This window comes from Mesocricetus auratus, unplaced genomic scaffold, assembly GCF_017639785.1.
Source record: "Mesocricetus auratus isolate SY011 unplaced genomic scaffold, BCM_Maur_2.0 Super-Scaffold_100004, whole genome shotgun sequence".
Classification (NCBI taxonomy): domain Eukaryota; kingdom Metazoa; phylum Chordata; class Mammalia; order Rodentia; family Cricetidae; genus Mesocricetus; species Mesocricetus auratus.
Window position 1 is genome coordinate 85,158,516 of NW_024429189.1, and position 26,533 is coordinate 85,185,048.

Below are 26,533 nucleotides of genomic sequence, written 5' to 3' on the forward strand. Positions count from 1 at the left end.
GGTCACTTACAGCTATCTATAACTCCAGTTCCAGGGGAATTTGACACCTGCTTCTGGCCTCCATAGGTACTGCAGGTACATGGTACACACACACACACACACACACACACACACACACACACACACACACACAAATTCATATTATAAAAATAAATAAATCAAGGTTCTGGGAAGCAGGTGCCTGTGATGAGGTGACTTTGTCCACAGTGGATTACATGTGCTTCATGGTTGTTTTAACTCTATATCCAGTATTTACTCATTATGAGCTTGGGAGCTTACTGCCAACAAAAACACAAAAAGCCTGCTATTGTGAGTGCTACTGACCGGACCTCCAGTGTACTTTTTGGCTTTCCCAAATGGCCTTTCTCTTTTCCTCCTTGCTCAGAGACACACATTTTACTCTATCATGTCAACATTTCATTGTCCTTTGACAAGGTATGTGCACATCTCCATTGCTAAGTTATAAAATGCTTTTGCTCATTCATTAATTCATACAACATTCAACAACATTAACTGAGTGGCTACTGTGGGTGATTTATGGTGATGGTGTTGGGAACACTCTGAAGAAACAAACAAACAAACAACAACAAAAACAGTTCCCATGTCTTTGGAGAGCTGACAGGCCACACTCCAAGAGCCACAGCCAACATTCTAGATAGGTTACACTTTGCACCCAGTCATGACTGCTGAATACTTCGAGTTTCTGGAAACAAAGATTCTAAATAAATTCTCTAAATAGAATGGTGACTTATTTTTAATTAAGTTTGCTTTTTGTAATGATCACCTAAAATGAGAAAGCAATAGTCCTTCAAATCTCGCCCCAATGTTCTAACCTGCGTTATAAAGCAGTTTTACGGACTGGGAGACACCTCCGTGTGTAAAAGTACTTGCTATGCAAGGGTGAGGACCTGAGTTATAATCCGAAGAAATCACATAAATCTGGACATGGAAGCTTTTACTTGTAATCCCAGTGCTCCTATGACAGGAAGCGGGCAGAGAGAGGAGAACCCTGCAAACTTGCAGGCCAGCAACAACAAGGGAGACTGCATCAGACAAGCAGGAAGGGTGGGTCCTGATACCATGGCCAGCCTGGGATACATGGAACTCTGTACTACAAAGAAATACATACACACATACATGCACGCACACATACATACATGCACGCATACATACATACATGCACGCATACATACAAAAATAGGGAATGAATATAAAGTATAAAAAAGTGGGTTTTCAGCCGGGCGTTGGTGGCGCACGCCTTTAATCCCAGCACTTGAGAGGCAGAGGCAGGCGGATCTCTGTGAGTTCGAGGCCAGCCTGGTCTACAGAGTGAGTTCCAGGACAGCCTCCAAAACAATACAGAGAAACCCTGTCTCAAAAACAACAACAACAAAAAAGAATAAAGGGGAAAATAAATGGTTACAAAGACCACATATTACATGTACTAGGATTTTTCTTTTAGGCCACCAACCAGCTCCCAGATCATGACATGGAGACTTGTTATAGTTATAAATGCTCCGCCTAACTTAGGCTTGTTTCTGGCCGGCTCTTCTAACTTAAATTGACCTGTTTATCTAGCTACCTTTTGTCTTGGGCTTTTTAACCTTTCTTTCTGCATATCTTGTTTCCACTGCTTCTCCTGTCTGGCTGATGGCTGCCTAGCTTCTTGTCCCAGGTGCGTCCCTCTTTTCCTCCCTTGTTTTATGTCCTCTCTGTCCTCTCTCCTCTCTCCTCTCTGCCCTCTCTCCTCTCTGTCCTCTCTGTCCTCTCTCCTCTCTGTCCTCTCTCCTCTCTCCTCTCTGCCCTCTCCTCTCTGTCCTCTCTGTCCTCTCTCTCTGTCCTCTCTGTCCTCTCTCCTCTCTGTCCTCTCTCTCTCTCTGTCCTCTCTGTCCTCTCTCCTCTCTGCCCTCTCTCCTCTCTCTCCTCTCTCTCTGTGTCCTCTCTCCTCTCTGTCCTCTCTCCTCTCTCCTCTCTCCTCTCTGTCCTCTCTCCTCTCTCTCCTCTCTGTCCTCTCTCCTCTCTCCTCTCTGTCCTCTCTCCTCTCTCCTCTCTCCTCTCTGTCCTCTCTGTCCTCTCTCCTCTCTCCTCTCTGTCCTCTCTCCTCTCTGTCCTCTCTCCTCTCTCCTCTCTGTCCTCTCTCCTCTCTGTCCTCTCTCCTCTCTCCTCTCTGTCCTCTCTCCTCTCTGCCCTCTCTGTCCTCTCTCCTCTCTCCTCTCTGTCCTCTCTCCTCTCTGTCCTCTCTCCTCTCTGTCCTCTCTCCTCTCTGTCCTCTCTGTCCTCTCTCCTCTCTGTCCTCTCTGTCCTCTCTCCTCTCTGTCCTCTGTCCTCTCTCCTCTCTGTCCTCTCTCCTCTCTGTCCTCTCTCCTCTCTCCTCTCTGTCCTCTCTCCTCTCTGTCCTCTCTCCTCTCTGTCCTCTGTCCTCTCTCCTCTCTGTCCTCTCTGTCCTCTCTGTCCTCTCTCCTCTCTGTCCTCTCTCCTCTCTGTCCTCTCTCCTCTCTGTCCTCTCTCCCCTCTCTCCTCTCTGTCCTCTCTCCTCTCTGTCCTCTCTCCTCTCTCCTCTCTGTCCTCTCTCCTCTCTGTCCTCTCTGTCCTCTCTCCTCTCTGTCCTCTCTCCTCTCTGTCCTCTCTCCTCTCTGTCCTCTCTCCTCTCTGTCCTCTCTCCTCTCTCCTCTCTCCTCTCTGTCCTCTCTCCTCTCTCTCCTCTCTTCTCTCTGTCCTCTCTCCTCTCTCTCTCTCCTGTCTCCTCTCTGTCCTCTCTCCTCTCTCTCTCCTGTTTCCTCTCCCGCCAGCAGTACCACCTATCCCTCTCTCCTCTCTCTCTCTCTGCCCCCCCTCTCTCTGTCCTCTCTCCTCTCTCTCCTGTCTCCTCTCCCGCCAGCAGTACCACCTATCCCTCTCTCCTCTCTGTCCTCTCTGTCCTCTGTCCTCTGTCCTCTCTGTCCTCTCTCCTCTCTGTCCTCTCTCCTCTCTGTCCTCTCTCCTCTCTGTCCTCTCTCTCTCTCTCTCCTCTCTCTCTCTCCTGTTTCCTCTCCCGCCAGCAGTACCACCTATCCCTCTCCTGCTGTCTATTGGCCATTCAGCTTTTTACTAAACCAATCAGGTGCCTTAGGGCAGGCAAGATGAAACAAATGCAACACATCTCTTCATAATTAATCACATTCTTACATCGTTAAACAAATGCAGCATAAACAAATATAGCACACCTTTACACAGTTAAAGTAATATTCCGCAGCATAAACATATGTGACACATCCTTACCAGTTAAAATAATATCCCACAACAATTACGTGATTCCATTTATATGAAGTATCCAAAATAGAACATCCATAGAAAAAGAAAGCATTAGATTAGTGGTTGCCTGGAGATGGAGGAAACACAGAATGTTAATGGATACTGGGTTTCTTTGGGGGGAAGTATAATGGAAATGTTCTAAAACTGATTATGGTGATGTTTGCACAACCCTATGAATATACCAAAAAACCATTGAGCCGTATACTTTAAAGAAGTGAATTACATGGTGTGTGAATTATATCTCAATAAAGCTATTATTTTAAGAAGGATCACGGGCCATTAGAGAGTTGCTTTAGCCATTCAGGCCACTGTGGGAGAATAAACTACAGAGGCAATGGAGAGGAGAGGAAGAGGCAGGAAAACAGTTGGGAGGCTATGGCATGGGGCCAGGCACAGCTTCATGGAGACTTGGCTGGGACCGGACACTCTGTGATAGGAATTAATGAGGTCGGGCTGGGGTGTATTTTGAAGTTAGACTTTGACAATGAATTAATATAAAGAGCCAGGGAAGGGAAGCTGAATCCAGTCCATCTAGTTGCACGGAAGAAGAGTTGGGTGAAGGGACAGTCAGGGAGTCACAGCTCTGCTTTTGACATGACAGGCCTCCCAGATGTTTACTGGGTAAAGGAGACATCAGGAAAGGGTCTCCGCCATGCGGAGAGGCACTGCTGAAGGCTGAACACTAACCAGCTATTTATGTAATTGCCTTAACAATGCTATGAGGCAAGTGCCACAGTTATCCTCATCTACGCTAGACACATGTACTAGTTCAAATGTCCTTGAACTGGGCCAGAGAGATGGTCTGGACAGTACCCACATCAGGTAACTTACAGCTGCCTGCATTCCCAGTTCCAGAGATCTGACGCCCTCTTCTGGCCTATGTAGGCATCTGCATCACGTGGTGTGTATATTCATGCAGGCACATGTAGGGGCGAGCCCACAATACTGTCCACAATACTGTCCCTTTGGCGTGTGGACAGTATTGTGGGCTCACCCCTACAATACAAGCACACACACACACATAGACACGTAAACAAAAGAAAAGCTAAACCTCACTTGTAAATTTACAAAAGTCCCTGGCCTCACCTCTCTTTCTAGCCACGACTGCAATGATCAGCTTTGCATAGGCAGATGGGGTCTTCATGATGCCTCTGACTCCTGACCCAGGGCAGAGGCAGCTTTTACACATGCTTAGCATTGTCATATAACCCACCTGGGATTACAAAAGTCAATAAGATGGCTCAGAGGGTGACAGTGGTTGCCACACAACCCTAGTGAGTTACTTCATCTCTGAGACTCATGTAAAGGCAGAAGGAGCTGGGTGGTGATGGCACACGCCTTTAATCCCACCACCCTGAAGGCAGAGGGAGGTGAATTTCTGAGTTCGAGGCCAACCTGGTCTACAGAGCAAGTTTCAGGACAGCCAGGACTACACAGAGAAACCCTGTCTTAAAAAAATAAAAAAGTAGAAGGAAAGAAGAGACTCCACAACACTATCCTCTAACCTCCACTTATGCATTGTGACATGTGCTCCTCCATACGTCATTCATCTCTCTCTCTGTCTCTCTGTCTCTCTCTGTCTCTCTGTCTGTCTGTCTGTCTCTCTCTCTCTCTCACACACACCTCTCTGTGTCTGTCTGTGTCTGTCTGTCTCTGTCTGTCTGTCTGTCTGTCTGTCTGTCTCTCTCTCTCTCTCTCTCTCACACACACACACACACACACACACACACACACACACACGGTATAGTAATGTTTTGCTCTATGCAGTACTGCATGGAAACTTCAGAACTCTCTGGCGAATTCCGAAGTACCTTCCTAGGTCTCAGAAGGATCATGGAACAGCCACCAATAAAGGTAACACACTTAACATACCCCTGCCCCAGTGCCCAATATTCCTGCTTCCCTCTTCCTCCCCACCACTCCTGCTCTCTGGAATCACATCCCCAAGCCAGCTCCTCATTCTATGAAGCCTATTTCTCAAAACTACTTAAGGGAGACTAGGGACACTGCCGTCTTCCTGAGGCACAGGGCTCATTTAACAACAGTACTGCTACACAGCTCATCAGTGCAGAGTGGCAGTCCCACTGGCCAGGCATGCTGAAGCCCATTTGTTTGTTTGTTTGTTTGTTGTTTGTTTGTTTGTTTTTCTCAAGGCAGGGTTTCTCTGTGTGGCCTTGGCTGTCCTGGAATTCTCTAGGTAGACAAGGCTGGTCTCAAACTCACAGAGATCCTCCTGCCTCCTGAGTCTGGGTTTAAAGGAGTGTACCACCTCTGCCCAGCTTTAAAACCCAATGCTTTATCGTCTACTTTCTTCCACGTTGCTTGCAAAGATTCCACTTTCCTAGGTACATCTAACCAAGGAAAGACTAAATATGAAAGAAGTTTCCCAAGCCATGCTCATATTTAGAGGTCACGAAGGGGGAAAGTCAGGGAAGGAGAGGGACAAAGATCTGTCGGAGAGAAAAGCAGGCCAGTGTGGTGTCCTGGCCTCAAAGTAAAGACGCGGAGGAACCAATGTTCTTCTTGCAGTGAGACAATGAGAGGACAGCAGCCTCTGGATGTGCTCACAGGGAGGTCACTGATGACCCGGACAGTTTCAGTGCAGGAGAGACAACAAAAGCTTGACTGGAGCAGGAAGGAGGAAGGTGAGGACCTGGGGGGAGGGGGCAGCCAGCACAGGTGCAAGGGGTCTGCAGAAAGCAGAGGGAGGGAGTGGGGCAGAAGCTGGGGCAGTCAGAGAAGGGTTTGTTTTTAAGATGAGGGCTGATGATGGGGAGGGGGGCTCAGGTGGACAGAGCAGGGAGAAGGATAAATCTTTGTGGAGGTTTGAACAAGAATGTAGGCTCTTACGTTTGAATATGTGGGTCTGCCTGGTAGAACTGTCTGGGAAGGATTAAGAGGTGTGGTCTTGTTGGAGGAGAGGTGTCACTAGAGGTGGGTTTTGGGGGTTCAAAAAACTCATGCCATTCCCAGTGTCTCTCTACTGCCTCCTACTTGCAGATCAGATGTAAATGCTCAGCTATTTCTACAACCATGCCTTTGTTCTGCCATTATAGACTCTAGCCCTCTGAAAGTGTGAGTACAAATTACTTTCTTTTGAGTTGCCTTTGTAATGGTGTCTTATCACAGAGGAGAAAAGTAACTGCGACAATCCTTGAGGAAAAATAAAGAAGGCAAGGACCCTGCATCTGTTTTCTCTCAAAACAAGAAGGAAGTTCATTAGCTATTAGTGAGAACAAAGGGAAGGTATTTAGCCAGATAATGCACTGGGAAAGTGGGGCAGGAAAGTTGGCAGACAAACATAGTAAGGCTATGGGCAAGCTGAACACCTCCTTGAGGACTGCGATCAGATATGTGAGTGTGGTCAGTCAGCAAGGCTATGGATGTCCCCCAGTGACACTGCTCAGTACAGGTGTGATGGAGTCAGGGCAACCGGTGGGGGTAAGGATGTCCCCTGGCCTCCATACTGACACATGAATGCATGCATGCACACACACATACTCTTTAAAAAAAGGAAGAAAGGAAGGAAGGAAGGAAGAAAGGAAGGAAGGAGGAAAGAAGGAAGGAATGAGGAAGGAAGAAAGAAAGAAATGAAAGAAAGAAAGGAAGAAAGAAAGGAAAGAAAGAAAGGAAGGAAGGAAGGAAGGAAGGAAGGAGACCCATGGCGCCCAGGAATGACAACTGGGGACAGTGGGGTAGGTAATGAGAAAGTCAGTGTAGAGAAAGAGAAGCAAGCTGAGAACTTTGCCTTCATTAAAACTGAAGGAATTACTAATCAAACTGTCAATCAAACTGTCAGTGATTCTTTGATAACACTGTATAACTTGGAAGAAGTTCAAGGATTTGAATGACATCCCCATAGTAAAACACACTAGTCTCCAACTCTGTATTTATTTACTTGACTACTGTTTCTCAAAGACAAAGCATGAGTCGGGCCTGGTCGTGCACACCTGTGATCTCAACACTCAGTGTGGCAGGAGGACCAAGAGTTTATGGTCAGTCTAAGTGATATAATGAGACCTTATGAAGGGGGCAGTCTGTGATCCACAAACAAAATGAAATTGATGTTGAAATGTGTCAGTCTGGCAATAAGCCATTATCATCATCATATAACATGCACCTATAGTTAGGAACAAAAATGCCTAATCATCTCATTAAGAGATCCATTTCTGGGCAGGCAAGATTGGCTCAGCAGAGGAAGGTGCTTCCTGCAAGGTCTGACAACCAGCCAGGGCTCTGTCCCTAGCACCCACATGGCAGGAGAGAAGTGACTTCAATAAGTCTGACCCACACTAGTACAAATGCATTGTGGTGCACACACAAAACCACACACACATATGCTCAAAAATAAAGTTTTTTAAAAGATGTAAATTTTCAATAAAAATGTACTTTTTACGTGTAATACCGAATTTTATAATCAGTGCTGTCCTGATCAATTAAGTATTAACTATTACAATAACTGAAATAATAGCAGTAAAATTTTCTAACATTCAGAGTTTTATAAAATGTGTTAAACATCCTTAGCCATCCAGGAAATGCAAATAAAAACAACTCTGAGATATCATCTTGCTCCTGTCAGAACAGCTAAAATAAAAAACACCAATAACAGTTTATGCTGGAGAGGATGTGGAGAAAGAACACTCTGCCACTCAGGAAAATGGGAATCAGTCTACTACAAGATCCAGCAATTACACTGTTAGGCAAATACCCAAAAGATGCACATTCATACAACAAGGACATCTGTTCAACTATGTTCATAGCAGCATTATTTGTAATAGCCAGAACCTGGAAGCAACCTAGATGCTCCTCAACTGAAGAATGGATGGGGAAAATGTAGTACATTTACACAATGGAGTATTACTCAGTGGAAAAAAATAATGGAACCTTGAAATTCGCAGGCAAATGGATGGAACTAGAAGAAACCATCCTGAGTGAGGTAACCCAGTCACAAAAAGACAAACATGGAGCCGGGCGTTGGTGGTGCACACCTTTAATCCCAGCACTCGGGAGGCAGAGGCAGGAGGATCTCTGTGAGTTCGAGGCCAGCCTGGTCTACAGAGCGAGTTCCAGGACAGCCTCTAAACAATACAGAGAAACCCTGTCTCGAAAAACCAAAAAAAAAAAAAAAAAAAAAAAAAAAAGACAAACATGGTATGTACTCACTCATATATGAATTTTAGACATGGATCAAGGGTGTCTCAGCCTACAATCCCAGGGCCAGTGAGTCTGGGAAACAGGGAGGTTCCCAAGAGATATGCATTATACCCCAGAGAAGTGGAAAGAGGCAAGATCTCCTGAGCAGATTGGGAACATGAGGGAAGGAGAGAGGGAGTTAGGAGAAAGAGGAGGGGAGAAGAGTAGGAGAGAGGAGGACATGAGGGAGCAGGAAAATTGAGTCAAGGAAAAAATAGAGGAGAGCAAGAAAAGAGATACCATAATAGAGGGAGCCATTATAGGTGTAAAGAGAAATCTGGCACTAGGGAAATGTACAGAGATCTACAAGGATGACCCCAATTAACAATCTAAGCAATAGTGGAGAGGCTACCTTAAATGTCCTTATCTGATAATGAGATTGATGACGACCTAAATGCCATCCTAGAGCCTTCATCTAGTAGCTGGTTGAAGCAGAAGTGGACAGCCACAGTTAAACACTGAGCTGAACTCCTGGAATCCAGTTGCAGAGAGGAAGGAGTGATGAACAAAGGGGTCAAGACCAGGCTGGAGAAACCCACAGAAACAGCTGACCTGAACAACGGGGTGCTCATGGACCCCAGACTGGTAGCTGACAGACCCAGGTCCCCTGAATGTGGGTGTCAGTTAGGAGGCCTGGGCAATCTATGGGGCCTCTGGTAATGGATCAGTATTTATCCCTAGTGTACAAATGGGCTTTGGGAGCTCACTCCACACAAAGAGGGATACTGGGGGAGGGAGGGACCTGGGCCCTGCTCCAAATGATATGACAGATTTTGAAGATCCCCATGGAAGGCCTCACCCTCCCTGGGGAGCAGAAAAAGAATGGAACAGGGAGTTGATGGGAAGCAGGGGAGAAGGGTAGGGAGAAGGAACTGGGATTGACATGTATAACAAGTTTGTTGCTAGTTTAAAGGAAAAAAACTAATAAAATTTGTTAAAGCTTTTTTTTTTTTTTTGGTTTTTCCAGACAGGGTTTCTCTGTATTGTTTAGAGGCTGTCCTGGAACTCGCTCTGTAGACCAGGCTGGCCTCGAACTCACAGAGATCCTCCTGCCTCTGCCTCCCGAGTGCTGGGATTAAAGGTGTGCCCAATACCTGGCCTGTGTTAAAACTTTTGAGGTGGAGCCAGGAGAATCAGGAGTTCAAGTCCAACTTCAGGAGCCTGAGTTCAATATCACCAAAGTTGTATGACCTGAGTTTGGTTCCTACTAGAGACATCTAGCAGCTTAAAACTGCCTGTAACTCCAATTGCAGAGGATCATACGCTGTCTTTTGGACTCTAAGGGTACCTGTACTCACATGTGCACATCCTTGGACACACACACAAACACACAAACACGCACACACACTTGCCACATATGCACATAGTTACAAATAAAATAAATCTTTAAATTTAAAAAAAATTAAACCGAAGAAACAAAACACCCAGGAATGGCCATATACACCTTTAATCCCAGGACTTAGGAGACAAGAGGCAGGTGGTCAGTGTGGTCTACATAGAGAGTTTCAGGGCAGCACTTAGTAAGGCCCTGTCTCAAACAAACAAAGCAAAGTCTTCATTAGTGTTTCTATTGTGAAGAGACACCATGACCACAGCTACTCATATAAAAGAAAATATTTAATTGAGACTGGCTTACAGTTCAGAGGTTTAGTCCCCAGGAAGCATGGCAGCGTGCAGGCAGACACAGTGCTAGACAAGAAGCTGAGACATCTACATCAGGAATGGCAAGCAGCTGGAAGTGAACTGAGACACACTGAGACCTCAAAGCCCACCCCCAGTGGCCCACTTCCTCCAACAAGGCCACACCTACTCCAACTAGGCCACACCTCCTAATAGTGCTACTCCCTATGTCCAAGCATTCCAACACAAGAGTATATGGGGCCCTTACTATCCAAACCACCACAAACAACAACAAAAACATCTATAAAAAACAAAATGTGCTGGGAGGAGGTGGTGCACACCTTTAATCCTAGCACTCAGGAGGCAGAGGTAGGCGGATCTCTGTGAGTTTGAGACCAGCCTGGTCTACAAGAGCCAGTTCCAGGACAGCCTCTAAAACCACAGAGAAACCCTGCCTCAAAAAACAAAAAAAACAAAAAAAAATGTTCTACAAAGGGGGCTGGCTAGTGGTGGCACACACCTTTGATTCTAGGACTCTGGAGGTGGAGGCAGGTAGATCTCTAAGCCTGGTCTACAGAGTGAGTTCCAGGATAGCCAGGGTTACACAGAGAAACCCTGTCTCAAAATATAAATAAAGAAAGGATTAGTTGGGAGGCTGAAGCACGAGAATCTTCAGTTTGAGGCCAGCCTAGCCTGGGCTATACAGTAAGACCTTGTCTCAAAACCATCAACAGAAACTTTAGTTTGTCCCACTATGATCCTTAAATGGATACTGAATGGTGCCTGTTAGGTCTCAGAGAAACCTGGGGAAAATGGCCAACTGAGGCGCCTATTCAACATATCAAAGCTGATGCTGGCACCAGGCTCCCAGTATAGCGAGGCCCCTGGCTCCTCCAACACTTCTTACCCACTCCTACCCCAAACCTCTCTAGCCTCTAAGCTTTGCTTCCCTAAACCCCCCTCGCCTCCCCCGTCCCCCATCCTGGCTTCTCTCTTCCTCTAAAACCCAGTCACTTTGGCTATGCTCTCTCTTGGTTCCTCATTGGGTTCTCTCTTGCTCTCCCCCTTTCCTCTCTTCTCATGGCCCAGTCTATCCTGCTGACCACAGTCAGTCTGGACTCTTCCCTCATACCTACAATAAAAACCTCCTCCTCATCCATACCTAGGTGCAGTCATGTCCTCATTTTCATTCAGTGCAGAACTGCTGTGAGAATAAAAATGCTGTGATAGTTAGCCAGCACTGGCTATTTAAAAAGAACTCCATTATAACCTATAACCCTAGCACTTATGGCAGAAGGATGGCCACTAGTGAGTTGGAGGCTAGCCTGGGCTATATAGTGAATTCCAGGCTAACCTCAGCTACGGAGTGAGACTCTATCTCAAACAAAACAAACAAATGAGAAATCAGGCCAAGTGGATAGCTCAGATGGTAAAGGAATCTACTACCAAGGGTGACAACTGAGTTTGATTCTCCAGAACCCAAATGATGAAAGGAGAGAACCACTTCCTACAAGTTTTCCTTTAGCCTGCCAGGACACAAGCCACTCCCATCACACAAAGAAGTAAAAAGAGGTAATGAAAAGCTGAAACAAAACAAAAAAGAAAGAAAATACAGATGCGAATTTCTTTTCTAGAGAGGGTTTCTCTGTGTATCCCTGGCTGTCCTGGAACTCACTCTGTAGACCAGGCTGGTCTGGAACTCACAGAGATCCACCTGTCTCTGTCTCCCAAGTGCTAAATGCTAAATTATAATTGTAAAATGTCAGTAATAATTTTCCATTAAAACTTCATGATGCCGGGCAGTGGTCATGCATGCCTTAATCCCAGCACTGGGGAGGCAGAGGTAGGTGGATCTCTGTGAGTCTGAGGGCAGCCTGGTCTACAGAGTGAGTTCCAGGGCAGCCAGGACTGTTACACAGAGAAATCCTGTCTCAAAAACAAACAAACAAACAAAAAAGCCCACCAACACTTCATGACTATTCTATATAATAAAGGTATATATTCCTAAAAATGATAGAAAGGATGATCGTGTGATGAAAATATTTAAATGCCAACTTAAAAAGAGCAAGACAGCATTCGAGGTTTTAAAAAAAAGTTCTTCAAGGGGCTTTGGAGGTGAGTGGGGTTTAAGGGTCTCTATTCTCCAGTGTCTACACCTCCCAGAGGAGCGCTGAGATAGCCTTGGAATCTTTCAAGCAACGAAAATCCCAACAGAAAGTCCTAACAGCAGGCCCTGCCCTGGGACTGCGGAGGCCTCCCCTGCACCCCATCCTCTCCCGCCCGGGCTGTTGCTGGCCGCCACCTCCCGTCCAGCCTGGAGTAAATAAACCACTGGGCTGGGACCCAGACAATGGGCCTTGGCGAGGAGTTAATGGGCTGGGCCTCTGCGCTAGCCGAGTGTGACCGGAGCTGGCAGGGGGCCTGGCCTGGCGCCAGCATCGATTACGACTAGACGGAGCCAGGGCAGACTTGGCACGGACAGGCCCCACAGCTGGCAGATTCAGTCACCCTCACAGAGAGGGCACGAGGCCTACCCTGGGCGCCCGCTGTCACCCGCTGGCTGCACTCCCGCCACCACCATCACTGCAGGTGGGGAGGAATTGCCAGTTGTCCCCCCCACACACACCCTGGGCCCTGATTTGTGATCCTTCCCAGGTCTGTTCTTCTGCCACAGGCTGTTTGGGGCCGCACAGACTAGGGGCAGTGGAGGTTTGGTGTAGGGGATAGGCAATATCCCCCTGCAGCGAGGACAGAACTTAGCTGGGGTCTGTCAGCTGGATGGCTTTCTTTTCCTGTCCCCCAAAGTCCTGCTGGACAGCGGTGCTCCACCGCTGCAGCCCCACCCTGGGAAGGGAACGAAGGAGCAGGAGACCGAGTTCTATGAAGCTGTCCAGTGCACAGTGTGGGCGTGCGGAGGGGGGCCGGCCCGGGGGACTCACAGGCGTTCTCGACTCAGGAGATGATGCCAGCTCTCGGACTCCTTGGGGCCAATCAGGAACAATCGGCTCCTCATTATTGTTCAAGCGTCCTTCGGAAGCTGGCCTCTGAGAGCTGCAGTCTGAGCGTGCGAGCACAGGTGTGACCGTGTGCTCCTCCCTCCGGCTTCCGTACCTCTTCGCCCTCAATTTCCCCCTCTCCTTTGTTAGTTTCCACTGCAGATGCGGCAGCTGCCTGCCTCTGCCGCCAAAGCAGTTACATCATCACCAGTCGCTAGGTGCCTTTCCACCCAGGGCTACCCGACATGTGACCCTTAAGAGTGTCTACCAGGCACAGTTCGCTCTCTTGTCTCTTTCCTCTTGCTTCCTCTCTTTCCTCTCTTACCTTTCTTGCTTCTCTTGCCTCTTTCCTGTTCTGTCTGTCTGTCTGCCTCTCTCATGTCCCCACTCCGACCTGGCCTCTCACTCTTTCGCTCTCCCCTCCCCCAATAAACCTCTTGTACTAACTCTGTTGTGCCCACTTGGCAGGGCCTGGAAGGTGCCCACTTTCAACCTTTCCCTTTAGGCTCTGGGGCCAGATCCTCCCCAGTAAAAGGACGTACGACCAGCCACCAAATGACCCCTGGAATGATGGTCTCCAAACAGAAAATAAGACAGTGGCAAGTAAAACTAGGTAGACAGGTAGGAGGGAAGAATTTTATTTATTTCTGTGAGTGTTTGTGTTACGTGTTAGTGTGGGTACCTATACATGTGTGCTTGTGTTATGTGTTACGTGTTAGTGTGGGTACCTATACATGTGTGCTTGTGTTATGTGTTACATGTTAGTGTGGGCACCTATACATGTGTGCTTGTGTTATGTGTTAGTGTGGTACCTATACGCGTGTGCCTGTGGAGGCCAGAGGTAACCATTTGGTGCCCTTTGCTCGTTCTCCACCCTAGTCTGTTTGATGTGTGTGCCTTCAGCGCCAGAAGAGAGCATCAGACCCCTGGAACGTGAGCTCCAGGTGAGCCTGATATGGGCGCTCCCAACCTCTGAGTCACCTCCACAGCCCTCCACCCGTTCGTTTCTGAGACAACGAACCTAAAGCTTGCTGATTTGACAAGGCTACCGGCTAATGTGCTTCAACGGTCGACCTGTCTTTGTCAGGCCTTCACGATCTGCTGGGGTGGCTGGCACATGGGGGCCATGCCCAGTTTTTTATGTGGGTTCTATGCTTGCAAGAAAGACATTTTACGACTGAGAATCTCCCCTACTTCTCCTTTTTCTTTCCTTCTTTCTTTGCTTTGGTTTTTTAGACACTATAGGCCAGTTCTAGGCAATAATCCTGCCTCAGCCTCTCAGTGGGGTTACGATCATGAGCCACCATGACAAACTGAAAAATGAAATTTTTATGATTTATTTTAATCTACGTGTGTGTGCCCTCAGAGACCAGAAGAGGTGTTGAATGCCCCCAGAGCTAGAGTTATAGGTAGTTGTGAGACCCTGTCATGGGTGTTGGGAACTGAACTGGACTCCTATAGAAGAGCAGCAAATTCTTGTAACCACTGAGCCATCTCTCCAGCCCCAACATTTACTTTTTTAATGTCCTTGAAGGACCTACAAAAATCACTTAGGTCGTTTAGGAACATAAAATGTGCTATGCATAACTTGGCTCATAAAATTGTCACCTTTGTTATATGGTTTCAGAGATGTAAAGTCCTGTCTGCAAGTTAAAAATGTGTTGTTAATAGAGTCTATGTGTCTCCCCGTGTTTTTGAGTACCAAAGGACTCCTCAGGGATCCCTCTCACCCCCTTCCCATCTAGTCCAGATTCATCTGTCCTATGCCCCCTTCTCTCTGCTTAACCTCACACTCCAACCTAATGCAACCAATTGCACAGGGCCTAATGCTCAGAAGGTGTCTGAGCTTGGCTTAGCAGCTTAAAACTCATCTTTGTTTTCTTTCTTTTTTTTAACAAGGAGCCACACTTTCCTTCAGGTCTAGGTCCCACAGGACAGGTAGCTGGCTCATCTCATAGCCCTGAGGCCATTGTTGATCTTCTCCAGCCTTCTGGACCATAGCTAGACCTCATTGTTGCTGTCCAGCCAGGACCCGGGCTGACCTTGTCCTCCTGTAGCTCCTGCCAGCCTCCCCTGGGACCTCCTATTGGTGACAACTCACAGCAGCTTCTTACATTCCTATCTTCTGCTTCTGCTGGTGCTGGGAACTCAACCACAGAGAAGCCTGCTTCCAAGATAACTGTCAGATGATGGGGAGGTTTACTTCCCACTCCTTACCCTTAGTCAGGGTGGGAAGCCTTCAAAGGAGCTACTTATTCATCCTGGCTGCTCCCTTCACATCCTGCCAGAGCCTGATGGTGTTTGTGCAACTTTCCTGTCAGCTTGTGGGAGCAGTTCAAAGAGTCTCAGCCTTCCTCACTGCTTCCTCTGCAGACAAGCAGCTCTCCTGCTGCTCCCCTGCCCTGGTCTCTCAAGGAAACTACCCTTTCCTCTGCCTCCCTCCCTGCAGCAGGTCAAGGAGTATCTTGAGAGAAGATAGGGTCATCTGAAGCAGGTAAGTGAAAAATCTACCAGGGTCTTCTGTAAGATGGAATTTGGGGGAAGGAAAGGGCCTCTGATCAGTAAGTTCACAGTCACTAGCCCTGGGGAAAGTTCATGGATTGTTCAAGAATCTGGTTCTCCAGGCTGCACTTCTCTGTAGCCTGTGACATGAGAATTTCTCCCACAAGCTGCCTCCTTTTTGAGGAAGTTTAACCACTGGGCCTCTTCACAGGGAAGAGCTTTTGATCCTAGACCTCTCAAAAGGGAATGTTGTAGTCATTTCTGGCTGTCAGTCAAGGCTATAACTCAGGTGGGGAGGGTCTGCTTCTCCAAGGCAGTAATCAGGCCGGTCCATCCTAACAACCTCCAGAAAACCTACACAGTGCTCAGGGATACATGCTGGGCTCAGTGAATTTACCCAGCCATCCAGGCCCTGCTTCTGTCTTTCCTCCTCCACTGAAGAGGATCTGTGGGTAGAAGGACTATCCACTCACCCTACATCCTCTGGAGCAACCATTTTCCAGGCCCAGGGAGAAACAGTGCTCCAAGTCCACCCTCTCAGAGATGGGTGAAAATAGATAGGCAGGCCAGGAGACCCTGGAGATAGTGAGCCCAGCATGGTAAAAGCGTACTCAGAAGACCTACACCCCAGGAGACAAAGGCGCTGGTTTCTTTTTCTTTCTTTCTTTTTGTTTTTTGTTTTTCGAGACGGGCTTTCTCTGTGGCTTTAGAGGCTGTCGTGAAACTAGCTCTTGTAGACTAGGCTGGTCTCACAAAGATCCTCCTGCCTCTGCTTCCTGAGTGCTGGGATTAAAGGTGTTTAATCCCACCATCGCCCTACAAGAAAGCACTCCACGTGGCGCTGGTTTCTAGAGAAGCCACAGGAGCGAACCTTGTAAACAAGACTCAGAGAACACAGGAGTACCTAGCTCAGTTTCAGAGAGAGGGGCTCTGAACTGTGGGGCAGAAAACAATGAGTCAGCAGAGTGACTTCTCATTCCCCCAAAGGGAAGAGGAGGGAGTATGGGGAATTTCCACCATCCAAAATTGCAGGATGCTGGGTAAAAGGTGAAGGGGAGACTCTACTTGGGGTGGGAACATAACCCCACTGGATCCAAATGATTTTCCTTGAGTCTAATGATGAGAGAAGACAGGGAATTAAATGGATTTTAGCCATTTTAGTCGGCTGTGTGTCCCACCAGTGTCTCAGACTGTCTTTACAGAGTTAGTCACGTGGACTTGGAAGGAGAGTACTAAGTGAGAGAGAGAAAGGACTGGGGGACAGTGAGTGACTGTGTCCATGTAACTGGAAGGTGATTGGAGCAAGATCAATCCTGACCGACAGCATTTGTATTCCAGGTCTTCTGGCGATCAGCAACAGCAGAGAAATGTTACAGGGAACCCGCTACCTGTGGGAGTTTTCTGTATTTTCCAGCTCACACACATTCCAGAAAGAATGTCAGTCAGAATAAATGACTGTCTTTTGAAGGGAAGCAATGTTTATTTGCTTGCTTGCTTTTTGAGATGAGGTTTTCTTCTGTCATTCTATAGCACAGGCTGGCCTAAACTGTAAAATCCTTCTGTCTTGGCCTTCTGAGTGTGTGCTGGAATTACAGGCAGGTGTCACCAGACCCAGCATAAGCAAAGCACCAGAAAGAACTAGAAGCTTTTGTAAGTAAACATTTTGGATTTTGCTGCTGCTGCTGTCAACTAATGCTAGGAATTGAACTCAGGGCCTCGTGCATCCTGAATGCCTGCTCTACCACTGAGCAACATCCCCTCCTCAACCAGCATTTGAATTTCTTTCTTCTTAAAGATTTGTTTTTTTATGCAAAACATCTAAAAGCATAAAAGCAACAGAAGTCATAAAGGAAAAGTATGTGTGGTTTTAATATATTAAAAATGTTAGAGCTCCCATAAATGAAATTATCAAACAAAAACAATTTATAAAGAACTCATAAATGGACAATAAAATACTAATGCCATAAGACGAAGGAGTTAAACGCATATGGCCATGGCGGTAAACAACACCTGTAACCTCAGCGCTCGAAAGACTGGGGTGAGATGATTGCAAGTTCAGGGCGAGCCTGAGCCGTATATTAAGATCCTGTCCACCACTGCCCCCCCCAAAAGAGCTAATGCCAAGAGATAATTAACAGAAGAAACTATGACAATTAAGCATGCACATATGCCTCAGTCTTTTAGAAAATAACAAATATATTAAGCAATGAAATGTACCCCTTTCATCCAAAATTAGCAAAATAAAAATGTTTCAGATAATAGTACTGCATTTCATTTTAGATAATCTTTTCTAGTGGGATTGTGGTATACTAGAACTAACAGCATAAAGTGGTACAAACTTAGTGAAAGGCAATTTTGACGCAGGCATCAGAGCTTTTGAGAAACTCATCCTATTGTGACCAGAGATAATGGCTGTCTAAAATCAAGTGTCTGTCACAGTACACAGGTGCCAAGGACGATCTCCTTGGAGTGTAATAGCTGTTATCATCTAAATCAAAAGCAGCTGTGGTTGCTCACAAGCCAGCCTCTTTCAGACCTGCTAACTGGGACAGAGAGCCATTAGATCCCTACCTGAGATTCTGGCTACTCCCTCCTTCAAGCTGTACATAATTCCTCGCCAGCTTCACATGATCTTGGAAGTTGCCAGAGAATATGGAAAGTGGAAGGTTCATAAGGGGCAAGCCATCTATGTGGCTGTGGGGAAGTCATCATCCATGCTGAGATGAGACATTTTGATGGTGCGGCTGCTTGTGGGTGCCCATTCTTCCTGTAAGTAACTCATGTTCCTGTAAGTGAGTCCAATAAACTCCTTGGTTCAAGCAACACTTGGGTAGAATTGTCTATCCTTGGTTCCCTATCTGGGGTGAATAGACATTTGTTCATTCTCCCCAGAGAAACCTCACATAACAAGTGTTCTGGGAAATGGCTACCCGTTGGGCCTAAAAAAGGCTCAGATGCAAGGCCCAGTATAACCACCTGAGCCTGGCTAGAGTTTGGTGACTTGTCTCTGGCCTGTAACCTCCACTGGGGTTACTCAGTCAGACCTGAAGTAAGACTGCCATTTGCCTAGCTACCTGCCAGCTTGGTGGAATATTATTGGCCCTTACTCCTCACATCACCTTAGCCCATCCTAAGATTCCCATCCCCTACCTCAGCCCTATGTAAGTTCCTGCCTGTTGGAATAAATTGAGATCCTGCTTCAACAGACTCCGGACTCAGTGTATGTTTTCTCCCTGGTAACTAGTAGAGGGGAGAGTCTGAGTCATTGACACTCACCGTCCTGCTCAGTCCTGGGAAGAGACTACCCGGAGCTATGCAGCCACCAACTGTATTCCTCAGTTTTCCTTGAGGTAAGTTTGATCGTATGTAACCCGCTTCCCTCCCTGACGCAAAGTGAGTGGGGGGTGGCATGCATCCCTTCCAAGCTGAGAAGCCTGGAGTATGTTCTCCACCCTGTGCGTTTCCAGACTTAGTGGCTTCTAAAAGAACTTGTTCGTGGTGACAGCATAATAAGCTGGATGGAATATGAACAATCACGTAAAGGTCATAGGCCACATACATTAGACACATGTGTAAGGGAGAAATAGACTCTTGTGTGAAGCCTTTGAAAATGGGAGCTTTATCTATCCTAGCGTTTAGTATCCCTTACACTTATTACCCAGACATTGAGCTTAGGCATAATTTCTAAAGAAATAATCAGATGCCGGGCATGGTGGAGTATGCTTTTAATTCCAGCACTCAGGAGGCAAGGCAGACTCCATAAATTCAAGCCATCCTCCCCTACTCCTGTATTACAAAGAGAAGTCCAGGCCAATCAGAGCTACTCGGTGAAGCCCTGTCTCAAAAGAAAGAAAAGGAAAAGGAGAGAATGGGTGAATGAAGGAAAAATGAATGAATCTGCAGTCTAAGAATGGAGTCCAGATGGTAGTATGCTTGCCTAGCATGCACAAAGCCCAGATTTGATCTTCAGCACTGCATAAACCACATGTATTGACATAAATTCTGTAATCCCAGGACTTGAGAGGATCTAAAGTTCCAGATAATCTTTGGCTTCTTAGTGAGTTTGAAGCCAGTCTGGGTTATAGACACCAAGAAAGAGAGCGGGGGAGGGAGGAAGGGAAAGGGAAGGGTGAGCCTGGAGGTGGTGACACACCCCTTTGTCCCAGTACTCAGGAGGCAGAACTCTGTGAGTTGGAGGTCAGCCTAGCCTACAAAGTAAGTTTCAGGACAGCCAGGGTTACACAGAGAAACCCTGTCTTGAAAAATAAAAATAAGAAAGAAAAGAATCTGATTGCTGGGTGGTGGTGGCACACTCCTTTAATCACAGCACTCAGGAGGCAGAGGCAGGAGGATCTCTGAGTTCGAGACCAGCCTGGTCTACAAGAGCTAGTTCCAAGACACCCTCCAAAACCATGGAGAAACCCTGTCTCTAATGCCCCCCCAAAGAAGAGAAACTGATCAGTAAGTCGTATAAATCTTATGTTTAATGAGTATAGAAGCTGACCATTTGTACAAACATTTTGCAATAAAGCATGTACATATTTTGTTAATTATGATCAGAGAGTGATCTGGTTTGGTTTTCCTTCTTAAGAAATCTTTTAATGCATGACTAAATTACCAAGGTGTTTCTTATGCTTTTGCATGCCTACTTGTGTGAGATAGGGTCTCACTATACACTCTAGGCAGGACTTGAACCCCTGATCCTCCCATCTAAACCTTCCAAGAAGCTGGGTTTAACACCATATCCAGCCATTATTTTTTTTAAATAACAGTTTCAAGTTTGGGCAAAGCCAAGCATAGTGGTGCGTATCTTTAATCCCAGCATTTAGGGAACTGAAGCAGGAAGATGGATAATTCCAGCCCAGCCTAGCCTATATAGCAAGACTACATGGATAAACCAGGTATGGTGGCATATACCTTTAATCCCAGAACTCAGGTAGAGGCAGGTGGATTTCTATGAATTTGATAAGGTCCAGCCTGATTTACACTTCAAGTTCCAAACCAGCCAGAGCTACATAGTGAGACCCTAAAAGCAATGGGTAGGAAATGGAAAAGTGGGGGGCAACCTGCTCTCCTTTCACTACTATAGCAGTCAGGGTGAGCAAGGGTACACTGTGTTCCAATGGACAGACACGCACACACTGGCTACACATTCAGTTTGGCCAGAAGCTGTGTTCTGCATAAGCAACCATGGTGACAGAGGCTGCCCCATTTTGTGGAACATGAGACCCTTCGACAAGGACTGGGAAGACGGGGTACAGGATGGCCTATAACTATTCTCTGCCTCAGACCAAAGGTGAAACTTCACTCCTGCTTAGGTTTCATGGTCCACCTGACTCAGGACTACAGTGTTGAGTGAGCACCATTGTCTGCCATAGTCACCACGACCTCTGCCATCCTGTTTGCTACTTCCTCTCTGTGAGCGCCTACTTTCTACTTACCTTCCCATAGTGTACTAATGCAGCTCCCTGACACTTCCCAAGCCAGAGACAGCAATTATTGCCGCGGGTCCTCTTCCCGGGGCATGCACACTACCCACTGGCCATGCACTCTTTCTCCTAAGCCCAGACACAGCAGCAGAGTCCTTCCCTGCCTCGTCACTGGGAAGGAAACTCACCTACCTGAAGAACTTCTCCAGACCCTACAATTATGATTCTCAACCTGAGGGTCTCAAACAATGCTTCCATGGGGTCACATATGGAGATATCCTGCATATCAGATATTTACACTGCTATTCATAACAGTAGCAAAAGTACAATTACAAAGTAGCAATGAAAGCCATTGTATGACTTGGGGGGCCACCACAGCATGAGGCACTGTATTAAAGGGTCACAGCGTTGGGAAGGTTGAGAACCACTGCCCAAGGACAGCCGAGTCTGGCTCCATCTCTGCTGCTCCACTACTTTCTCAGGGACGCACAAGGAGGCCAGCCGGCATCTGATCCTTTGTTATCTGTGTGGCCCACACGTGGTACCTCATCTGGGGATTCTGGTGTTGCCAGCACTCCTGGGCTTTGGTGTTTTCCCTTCAGCTTTTACCACTCTGATCAGAATAAGAACAATCAAAGGAAACTTGACTTCCTTCACAGTGAACGTGGGTCACTACTCACAAAGTGAGAGAAAGGAATCTTTATGGTACAAACAGAAAAATCAAAACAAAACAGATCTGGGCCCAGACATTTCTAGAAGCTTCCACAGTTCAATAGGTCACTCCCCTATGCTAAGGAAGAGAACTTTCTTTCCTACTCTTAGTAACACCAAACAAAGAGCATCACTCATTAACTCATTAAACACACAAAAAAAAAACAAACAAATAAAAAAACTTTATCTTAAAAAGAAATAAAATACCACTTTCTTCAGGGATTAAACAAAATAGGATCTGACTAGGAACATCTAGAATGTTCTGTCTCTAAGCCCCTAAAACTCTGCTCATCCTTTTGTTTCTTTCAAGCTTTATCTTGGCCCCTGGGGTCCTGGCTAAGAGATACTTCAGAAAATAGAGAAGTTGGGGCCAGTTGCTGGCTTCCTAGTATTTTCCCCCACAGCCATTTCCCAAAACTCCTTAAAGTTCCCTCATTACACAAAGTGAAGATCTGTTCCCTCTACACCAATAGTGGGAAGTCACCCTCGAAAGCAGTTTTCACTACTGTAGCTGTTTGGAATCGGCTCCCCAGACGTAAACAGGGTCATCTGGGGCCAGAGAGGGCGGGTCTTTCGTTTTAAAGCTCCGGTTAAGAGTGAAAGCATGTGACTTCAGCGGGGCCAGAAACAAGGGAGCCTTTGTGTTCACTGGCCAAGCCAGCAAGTGCGAGTGTGTGAGCAGTCCTGAGGCTAGACGCAGGGGCCGCAGCACGGAAGGGAAGGCCGAAGCTGTTTCCAAAACTGAGGCTTTCTTGAGGAGTCAAGCAGCATTGGAGGGGGGGGGGGGTGTAGGGAGGAATCAGAGACAGAGACTCTGGGTGAGGGAATGAGCTTGCAAAGGAACACAGTATTGTTCCTATACCCAGCTAAGAGGCAGCCCAAAGTCCGGGATTTTTTGATGGATACAGCATTTCCTTGTCTTCACATCTAAACGCTGCGGGCTCACTCCCTCGGTTCATCCTCTGCTCTTGCATGGCTGAGAGGCCTGAAGAACACTGCTGCAGCACAGACCTAGCCACTCAGCAACATTCCCAGGAGTGGCAGGGTGACTGTGGGCAGGCCACAGCTGGAGGAAAACCGGCAGGCTGCTGACTCAGCCTACCCTGGCTGCACCCTCGGGCCCGGCAGCCGTGTGCACCAAGGTGCGGAGGACCCGTGGAAACTTGGCAAGCACGGGTTCTGCTCATACCCCAGCCCCCCCCCCCCACACACACACACGAGGCAGGTGGCCATCATCTTGTACTGCTTACAGCTTACCTGCCCCTTGGCTGCCCTTCCCCGAGCTGCGCCTCAGCCCAGGGCTTGCTGCGTGGAGCCTTACAGAAGTGAGACAAATTTCCTGAAAGTCCCCAGATCTGACTTGCATGCTTTGGCACCCGGAAGAAAGGAACCGGCTCAGCGTTGCCATACAAAGCGCAGTCTCATGGACTGCTCAGGGATTCGGAAGTGAAGTTGGTGGTGACGGTCTGGTTGAACACCATAACCGCCAGCACTCATCACTCCTCTCATCATGATTCTTCAGTCTCTTCTTCCAGAGATTTCTGAGCTCCTTACCAGAGGCAAGTTCTTTCCTAGGTGATCGAGCTGTGGTAGGGAATGAGACTGACCAGTTACCACTGACCTGACCCCACCAGGCCCCACCTAGGACCTCCAGTCTAACTAGGCATGTCCAGAGCCACTCACCCATCACATCCATTGATGATCAAGAAAATGGTACCTAGCAGGGCACAGTGACCCATGCCTTTAATGGAAGCCCTTGGGAGGCTGAAGCAGATGGCTCTCTCTGAGTTTGAGGCCAGCCAGAGCTACATAATGAGTCCTGTCTTGAGCTCCCCTGCAAAAGAAAATGGTACCAGGGGACTGGGGAGATGGCTCAGAGGTTAAGAGCATTAGCTTGTTCTTTCAGAGGACCTGAGTTCAATTCCCAGCAATCACATGGGGGGCCAAAACCATCTGTAATGTGATCTGGCGCCCTCTTCTGGCCTATGGACATACAGACAGACGCTGTATACTAAATAAATAAATCTAAAAAAAAGAAAAAGAAAGAAAAGAAAAGAAAATGGTACCAGTTGTTAAAGAGATGGCTTAGTGACAGGAAGCACAGGCTGCTCTTATGGATGACCCAGGTTCCTTTCCCAGCACCCACATGAAACTCCAGTTCTAAAGGATCTAGTGCCTCTTCTGGCTCCTGTGAGTACCAGGCATGCACATATATGTACATACATGCAAGCAAACACTCACACACAGAGGATAAAAGAAACCAGTCTGGAAGGAGAGAGAGAGGAGAGAGAGGAGAGAGAGGAGAGAGAGGAGAGAGAGGAGAGAGAGGAGAAAGAGAGAGGAGAGAGAGGAGAAAGAGAGAGGAGAACCATCACTCTTCTCTATAATCCAGGAAGGAAACATTGAAATGTCATGTTTAGCATGGCTAGCTGTGGGACACTGACTCTGTACTGTCCCTGGTAACATCAAAGAAGCTCACAGCTTTGCTCCTCCCAAACTCAGTGACTGGAGAGCGTTTCTGTGGCTCTGTTTAGAATAGTATCCAGTTCACTTGAGTCTATTCACATTTTCAGAGCCTCTGAAATTGGTGCCTTGGGGCTCAGGGGCACTTGGTAAATATGTGTTAGAAATGAGGTAACCACTGGGCATTGAACCCTCTCCACTTCAAAGTCAGAATCATGGGGCATAACCCTGGGCTCACTCAGGTGACAAACAAGAAACTTTTGTCAGGATCGAGCAAACCTCCTGGCCTCTCTGCCTGTACCTGGGGCTCCCATAGCCGCAGGCCATGTTGTCCACACTTTCAAGGTCTGGTTAGTTTCAAGACACTGACTCAGGATGAGCATCAGAAGGGCCTTTCTGTGTTTGTGGAAAGGCACCTCTCCCCCTTTAAACTGGCTAAGAGTGCTATAAAGACAGGCCACAAATACCCTGTCTGGACGGGGCCGTGGCTTCCCAAAGAACCAGCCATTGTCACAGCCTTGGTCTGTGAGTGTGTGGACAGGAAATGCGGGTCCCTGACATCAGGAATGCAGTCTGATAAACACAAGCCTCCCCTGGTTGCACAATTCTCTGTCACGGTACACAGAGGGTGCAGAGGCAATGCTGCTCACTGTGGAAAGCGAGGGCTGGAAGAAGGTTGAAGAAGGCTCACCTGGGTTTCGAGGCCTCTGCGGCCTTGGGTGCCTGTTCTTTTGTTTTTTCATTTACACCTGACTTTAATGCTTTTGGTGTTCAGAGAAGAAAAAGCATTCTCATCACAAAGTTGGGGTGTTAAAATGACAGTCTTTTTTTTGGTTTTGTTTTGTTTTTCGAGACAGGGTTTCTCTGTAAAATGACAGTCTTAAGATCTTCATGTGAACCCATGCCCGGGTGCTTGTTCTTAGGTCCTGTTGCTTTGCAATAAGGCAGTCTTTACTACATTGTAAAGTCTCTCTTAGCTGGGCACGCCTTTAATTCCAGCACTCATGAGACAGAGACAGGTAGATCTCTGTGAGTTTGAGGCCAGCCTGGACTATATGGCAAGACCCAGGTCAAAACTATCAAAAAATCCTCTGTGGTTTTTTTTGTTTGTTTTGTTTTGGTGTGTGTGTGTGAGTGTGTGTGTGTGTGTGTGTGTGTATGTGTGTGTGTGTGTGTGTGTGAGAGAGAGAGAGAGAGAGAGAGAGAGAGAGAGAGAGAGAGAGAGAGAGAGAGAGAGAGAGAATGTCTCATTATATGATTTCTCAATCTTTACGCCTCAGCCTCCCCTCTGCTGGGATGACAGGCATATGCCAACCATGTCCCAGCTAATTGCCTGAAATCTTATACACAAATCCTTGACTTTAGATACACTGTGTGCCTTTTTCCTGGGGAAATGATCAATATTTTGTTTCGGTACAAACAAAATAATTCAAGATCCCCCCTCCCCAGCAAAGAAACCAAGGGACAAAACATTGGGCAGATAAACCTACTCCTGTCCCACTAACAGGTGAGTATGCCCAAGACCAGAGAGGTCCTGTCCCAGGTCTCTTCACCAGTTAATGACAGACATCTTACGAATCAAATCTCCTCAGTCCAGGCCAGCTAGGGTTTCCAGTGTTCTACACCACCTGGATTTCTTGCAGGGTATGATCTTCAGGACAGGAACTGAGTGGCTTGTTTTGGATCTGTGCCCCGGGCTTAGGGTGGTTCCTCGTCTCTGTGGTCACTGGCTCATCAGAGGGCCTCACCCTCTGAGGCACTGTTAGTGTTACTCAAATGCAGAGTGGCATGGAGCCAGGGAAGTTTAAATGTCGGTGGCTGACAGGATATGGTTAACAAGGTTCCTTCTCACCTTCCCAAGTGGCACTTCTTTTTTTGTGTGTTTTGTTTTGTTTTTCAAAACAGGGTTTCTCTGTGTAGCCTTGGATGTCCTGGAACTCACTCTGTAGACCAGGCTGGCTTCAAAATCATAGATATCCACCTGCCTCTTCTTCCTAAGTGCTGGGATTAAAGGCATGCACCACTACTGCCTAGCCCAAGTGGCATTTCAAATTCTAATTAGACATCAGTCCCATATAGTCTTCCCAGTTAGGCAAAAAGTTCTCCCAGGAAGCAAGGGATTAAGGACAGAGTGGTTGGGTTTAGTGGTCCAAAAGAGTCTCATTTTACAAAGGGATCAGTTCCAAGTCCTCCAGTGAGGGGGGGAAAAGTACATAAAGTAAAATTTGTCCTTGAAAATCCTTTAAGATGCCCATGAAGTTCAACAAGCAGCCATGACCACTTCTCAGGAAAGCCCAGCCAGCCAGTTTTTTCTTTGCCTCAGCTGAG

At 47.1% G+C, this 26,533-nt stretch overlaps 1 long non-coding RNA gene across 1 annotated transcript; it reads left to right on the top strand.

Moving 5' to 3' along the window:
• Positions 1-14,793: 14,793 nt before the first annotated feature.
• Positions 14,794-17,067, top strand: LOC121140237. The gene is made up of 2 exons (XR_005877029.1): positions 14,794-15,594; positions 16,941-17,067. It is a non-coding gene; the product is annotated as an uncharacterized LOC121140237 (long non-coding RNA).
• Positions 17,068-26,533: the final 9,466 nt, after the last annotated feature.